General features: G+C 43.4%; 1 pseudogene; it reads left to right on the top strand.

Moving 5' to 3' along the window:
* Positions 1-826: 826 nt before the first annotated feature.
* Positions 827-6,027, top strand: LOC121677023 (annotated as a pseudogene).
* Positions 6,028-6,482: the final 455 nt, after the last annotated feature.

Here is a 6,482-nt window from a genome sequence, read left to right as displayed (position 1 = left end):
TGGGAACAAACTAGGCCCTCTACCTATGGATGACAGTTGTGTAGCTTGACCTCTTTGTGGGGCCCCTGTTAGGGGGACCAGGATCTATCCCTGGAGCATGAACTGGCTTTTTGGAGCTCATTCCCTATGGTGGGATACCTTGCTCAGCCTTGATGCAGCAGGGAGGGACTTGGTCCTGCCTCCACTCAATAGGCCAGTCTTAGTTGACTTCCTATGGGAGGCCTTACCCTCTTGAGGAGAGAATGGGGGTAGGGGAAGATGGGGGGATGGGAGGAGGGGAAGGAAGGGAGCTGTGGTTGATATGTAAAATAAATTTTAAAAAGAGTGAAAAAAGAAAATTGTACAGAAATGATGTTCTTAACATGATGAAAATATTACATGAATAAACCTGTGTGCTCACAGCTTCAAAAATATTTTATTTTGACACTGAGAGTTTCAGTTCAAAAAATTTTAAGAAAAAAAAAATTTTAAGGCTAAAATGTAACTCAAATAAAATTGTAAAATCCTAATGTTATTAAAGCTCCTAGCTTCTTTCAAACTATTATGGATAATTAGGACATGCAAGTTAATGTTCAGTCATCTTATAAATCATCAGATTCTTTAATGTGCTCAAAACTGTGCTTGTAATCATGCTAAGTACAAGTGTAATTCATTTTCAGAGACAAGCTTTATTTAGCCTTCTGTATATATTTTCAAGGTTAAGGCTGAAGTAAATAACTAAAAACAAGCAGATCTGCTAAGTATATCATTCAAACTGTGCATTGGAAAAAGCTTAGTGTGACACAGACCCCAGCTCTTAGCAGTAATCCCAAGATCTCCAAAGAAGATGATGGGGCATGATGACTCCATCTGGATTATGGTAACTCGAACCACTTTGCAAAACTTCTCTAAATACCTCATCTTCTGCCAGGACCTGTCCCAAACTGTGGACAAACAGGATCCTGGAGAGCTGATTGCCCCACTTTGCCCAGACGAAGTAAGGTCAGTCTCCCAAGTTCCTCCTCCAAAGGAAAGCCTCTCAGCTCTTCTGAACCTGGTGGCTGAAGACTGATGCTTCTCTGGGACCTCTGCCCCCAATGAAGCCACCAACACCACAGGAGCTTGAGGAGGTGACCATCTAGGTAACGGGAAAGTCCCTGTCATTTTAACCAATGCATAGGACATTTGAATTATGCTTTCTGTTCTACTTTATCCTTCTCAGATCTCTGATGGCATTGAAGGCTAGACTAACTTTGTCAGCTTGGGAGCAGCAGACAACCAGCTCCTTCCCCCAAGAATGCAGCCAGTCTGTTAGTTTACTTTTATGTAAAACTCAGACCTTGTGTCTTCTAGAGCTACCAGGTCCCATAATGAGAAATGCAAACTGGTTTGCCTGGCCAACAGACTTCATATTAAAGGATAAACAGGTTTCAGTTGTAATATTTCCTGTTAGTTTATTTCAAAGAACTTGCTTTGCAATGATTGTTCTCAATAATAAGTATTCATGCCTTTGATAAAAGATTAGATAAAAAGACAAAGGTCTAAAGTCTATGCAAGTTCTGAGGATCTAGGAAAATGTTCTAAGATTTATAAAATTCTAAGGCTATAAAAGCTTAAGTAAGTTCTGAGGGTCTAAGAAAATAAATGCAAGTTGCAAAAGTATAAAAATGATTTAAGGGTTGTGAAAAATGGGGAATGTTTCAGGTTTCTTTACCCTGTCTATGCTACTGTTACACTAACATCTCAAAAGTTCAGAGTTTTTAACATTGATCAATGGAGTTCTGATACTCTGGTAGAGCTCTGATTACTTACCAAAGAAGCAAAGTTCCTCCATTTTTGTCCTCTGCCTGCATCTTGTGTCTTGTGTAAACTATTTCCCATAAAATATTCCACTCCTCTGGTCAACAAGACAAAATGGCAGCCTACAGAATGGGAAAAGAGTCTCACCCACATCAGATAGAGGTCTGATCTCTAAAATATACAAAGAACTCAAGAAATTGATCATCAACAGAACAAATAATCCAATAAAAAATGGAGTACAGACCTAAACAGAAAACCCTCAACAGAGGAATCTAAAATGGCTGAAAGACATTTAAGGAAATGTTTAACATCCTTAGTCATCAGAGAAATGCAAATCAAAACAACTCTGAGATTCTATCTTATGCCTATAAGAATGGCCGAGATCAAAAACTCTGATGACAACTTATGCTGGAGAGGTTGTGGGGTAAAGGGAAAACTTCTGCATTGCTGGTGGGAATGCAAGCTGGTACAGCCCCTTTGGATGTCAGTGTAGTGATTTTTCAGAAAATTAGGAAACAACCTTCTTCAAGACCCAGCAATATAACTTTTGGGTATATATCCAAAGGATGCTCAATCATACCACAAGGACATATGTTCAATTATGTTCATAGCAGCATTGTTTGTCATAGCCAGAACTTGGAAACAACCAAAGAATAGATAAGGAAAATGTGGTACATTTATACAATGGAGTACTACACAGCAGAAAAAAATGACATCTTGAAATTTGCAGGCAAATAGGTGGAGCTAGAAAACATCATATTGAGTGAGGTAATTCAGACCCAGAAAAACAATTATCATATGTACTCACTCATAAGTGGTTTTTAAACATAAAACAAAGAAAACCAGCCTACAAATCACAATACCAGAAAACTTAGATAACAAATAGGACCCTAAGAGAGACATACATAGATCTAATCTACATGGGAAGTAGTAAAATCCAAGACCTGAGTGAATTGGGAGCGTGGGGACCATGGGAGAGGGTTGAAGGGGAGGGGAGAGGAAGGGAGAGGAGCAGAGAAAAATGTATAGCTCAATAAAGTCAATTGAAAAAAACATTCCAGTCCTCAGAAATGGCTAGGGGCAAAAGTAACAGGGTAACCATCTGGAAAGTACAGATAACCTAGAATGTTCTTACCTAAAGGTCAGCTGATTAGAAAACTTGACAAGCAACAGGCAAGGTTTGAAAATAAAATTTCTGAAAAATCCCTAGACACAAGCCAATTAGGACTGAACCAGTTACCCCACACTCTGCTAACGTAACTTTTCTGGGTTTTGCCTTTAATTAATGTCCTCTAGAAGGGCAGGGGACCTCCTCTCACTGATGCACTGAAGAGGTTCCTGCCGGCTTGTTAATGGTGCATGCACACAATAAACCTTGTTTTTACATTTTGGTGATTTGGTCTCCCTGGTGGTCTTTTGGGGTTCCAACAGACTGGCATAACATTTAGGGGCTCATCACAGATCCCCAGAGACCCCCCATTGGGACCCCCATCACAAAGCTTTATTCTGATTGACTGCGGTAAGTCTGTGTTCAAAGTCTTGTATGTCTTACTTCCATTTTTGTTGGCACCTATCTCAGAATCTGAATCGGAACAGGTCAATTTGCCCTGATGGATGCGCTAGAGGACCGAACTGGGATAATCAAGAGATGTCTCCTTTCCTCATCTAGATGGGGGTCTCTCATCTGAGATCATCCAATGAGGACCCAGTCAGGCCCCGTCTGTAATTCTGAATCCTAAGTCTCTGGGGATCAATTAACCTTACTGAATGGTTTCCATTCCATCTGTAGGGTTTTTGTTGTTGTTTGTTTGTTTGTTTTGGTTTTCCAAGACAGGGTTTTTCTGTTGCTTTGGAGTCTGTCCTGGAACTAGCTCTTGTAGACCAGGCTGGTCTCGAACTCACAGAGATCTGCCTGCTTCTGCCTCCCAAGTGCTGGGATTAAAGGTGTGGGCCACCGCTGCCCAGCCCATCTGTAGAGTTTTTGGTCTTGTTGAGGCTGAATCTCTGGGCTCTCAACAAACCAGACCATCTGGTACCCACGGGAGTCTGTTTTGGGCCCTCTGTCTAACTGTTCTGTTTGTCGATCTTGTGTGTTCTGTCTTTGTATCTCTGTTGATGAATGACTTGATTGGACAGACTATGGGAACTGCTCCTTCTTCCCCCTTGGACCTCACCCAATGGAAGAATATAAAGGACACCACTCATAACAACAGTGTTGACATAAAGAAGGGTAAATGGGTCACTTTCTTTTCTTCTGAATGGCCCTCTTTCAACATGGGCTGGCCCAGGGAGAAATCTTTTCACCTGAATTTGATTTCTAAGGTTGAGGACATTGTTTCCCCACCTCGCACAGGACACCCAGACCAGATTCCTTACATCATGACCTGGTGGGGTCTCATCAACCAAGTTGATGACCCCCTCCTGTGGGTTAAGCCTTTTCTTCCACCTAATCTGACTGCACCCCCTTTTCAGGTTTTTCCTTTAAAACTCCAAGAAGAGGCCAAGCTTGTCCTCCAAGGATAATCAAATGAGTTAGATATCTTCTTTCCTCCTTACTCCCTGTTTAGACCTGAAGGCCCTCAGGCTCAGGCCCCACTTCAAGAAGGCCCAGCTGTGCCCCCAGAGCCACCGCAAGGACCAGCACAAGTCACTAGGAGCTGGAGGGGGAAACTCCACAACCCAAGTTGGTCACCCTTGCACTCCAGCCAGCACGTCCTCCTGATGGAGATGGAAAGCAAACCTTCCACTACTGACTCTTTGCCACCAGTGATCTTACAGTCACAGTCTTTAGAAAGGTTAGGGGAAAAGAATCTGAGGGATCTACTTGTAGTGGTTGTAAAGGTGTATAATAAGAGAGAGACACCAGAACAGAGAGAGGAAAAGAAAGAAAGAAAGAAAGAAAGAAAGAAAGAAAGAAAGAAAGAAAGAAAGAAAGAAAGAAAGAAAGATGCAGGAAAAGAGTCTCGCCAGGATCCTAGAACAACAGCAAGCTAAGCACAAGGAAGACTTGAAAGAACTCCTCATGGCCACAAACTCCAGGAACATGAAGCCAACACAGCGGGATGAGAGAAGACAGCGCTACAAACCAAAGGTAGGAAAAAAATCAATGTGCCTATTGTAAGGAGGAGGGACATTAGGTCAAAAATTGTCCAAAGCAAAAGGGGACTCCCCAGACAACTCAAGTCCTACCAGTCTACATGGGAAATGAGGAGGACAGCAACGAGGGGAAACAGGGCTCAATCCCCTCCCTGAACCTAGGGTAACTTTAAAGGTGGAGGGGAAACCTATTGATTTCATGGTAGACATGGGGAGTGGGCAGAAAACTCTGTCTTTCTGAAACCAGGAGGACACATATCCACTAAAACTACTTGGGTCCAGGGGGCCACAGGGGCCAAAAATACTCATGAACTACCCGAAGAACAGTGGACTTGGGAATGAGGCAGGTAACCTATTCATTCCTGGTAATACCCAAATGCCCCTACCCTCTGCTGGGCCGAGATCTCCTGTCCAAAATGAAAGCCCAAATCCATTTTCTGACAAGGGAGCTAAATTAGTCCACCAGAATGGAGAACCAGTCCGGGTCTTGGTTACAAGTGACCTAACTGAGGAATAGAGACTTTACCAAGAACCAACAATACCTGAGCCTGACATAGAGGACTGGCTCTGGAAGTTCCCTCAGGCTTGGGCAGAGACAGGAGGCATGGGACTGGCCCTTCACAGTCTACATTGAGATCAAGGCAGGAGCAGATCCTGTTAAAGTCGCGAGTACCCCATGGCATTGGAGTACCCCACATACTATTGAAACTTGGGATCTTAAAACCTATCCAGTCAGTCTGGAACACACCTCTGTTACCAGGCTTTTTAACCTCCAGTACAGGATTTAAGGTAAGTGAACAAGAGAGTTATGGACATACATCCCACTGTTCCAAATCCTTATACATTGTTGAGTACCCTGTCTCCCAATCAGCAATGGTACACTGTACTGGATTAAAAGATGCATTCTCTAGCCTGCCACTGGCCCCTAAAAGCCAGACCTACTTTGCCTTTGAATGGCATGATCCAGAGATCAGGATCAGTGGACAGCTAACCTGGACCGAGTTGCCTCAAGGATTTAAGAACTCTCCCACCATCTTTGATGAGGCACTACTTGAAGACCTGGGTGAGTACTGACTCCAGAACCCAGAAGTAAGTCTGTTAGAGTATATGGATGACCTGTTAATTGTAGCTGAGGATCGGGAAGGTGCCTGAAGGGAACCATGCATCTACTATGTGCTCTCAGGGAACTGGGGTACCAGGCCTCTGCAAAGAAGGCTCATATCTGCCAATGATAGGTAATCTACCTGGGATACATCCTTAAAGAAGGTCAATGATGGCTTTCCGAGGTCCACAAGGAGACAGTACTAAAAACCCCAACTCCCACTTCTGCTAAACAAGTAAGGGAGTTCCTGGGGACTGCCAGGTTCTGTCACCTTTGGATCCCTTGGTTAGCCAAAATAGCTAAATCTCTGTATGGACTGAGGAAAGGCAGAAGGCATTTGACACTCCGAAACGGAAACTCCTGGAGGCTCTGGTACTCGGACTCCCGGATGTAAATAAGCCCTTCTACCTGTTTGTGGATGAACATATGGGAATAGCATTCAGGCAGTGGGACCATGGAAGCGCCCAGTGGCCTACCTGTCCAAAAAGTTACATCTTGTGGCAGT

Source organism: Arvicola amphibius, chromosome X (assembly GCF_903992535.2).
Source record: "Arvicola amphibius chromosome X, mArvAmp1.2, whole genome shotgun sequence".
NCBI classification, from domain to species: Eukaryota; Metazoa; Chordata; class Mammalia; order Rodentia; family Cricetidae; genus Arvicola; species Arvicola amphibius.
Note: the sequence above shows the minus strand (reverse complement) of the source record. Positions and strands in the feature narration are given on the sequence as shown.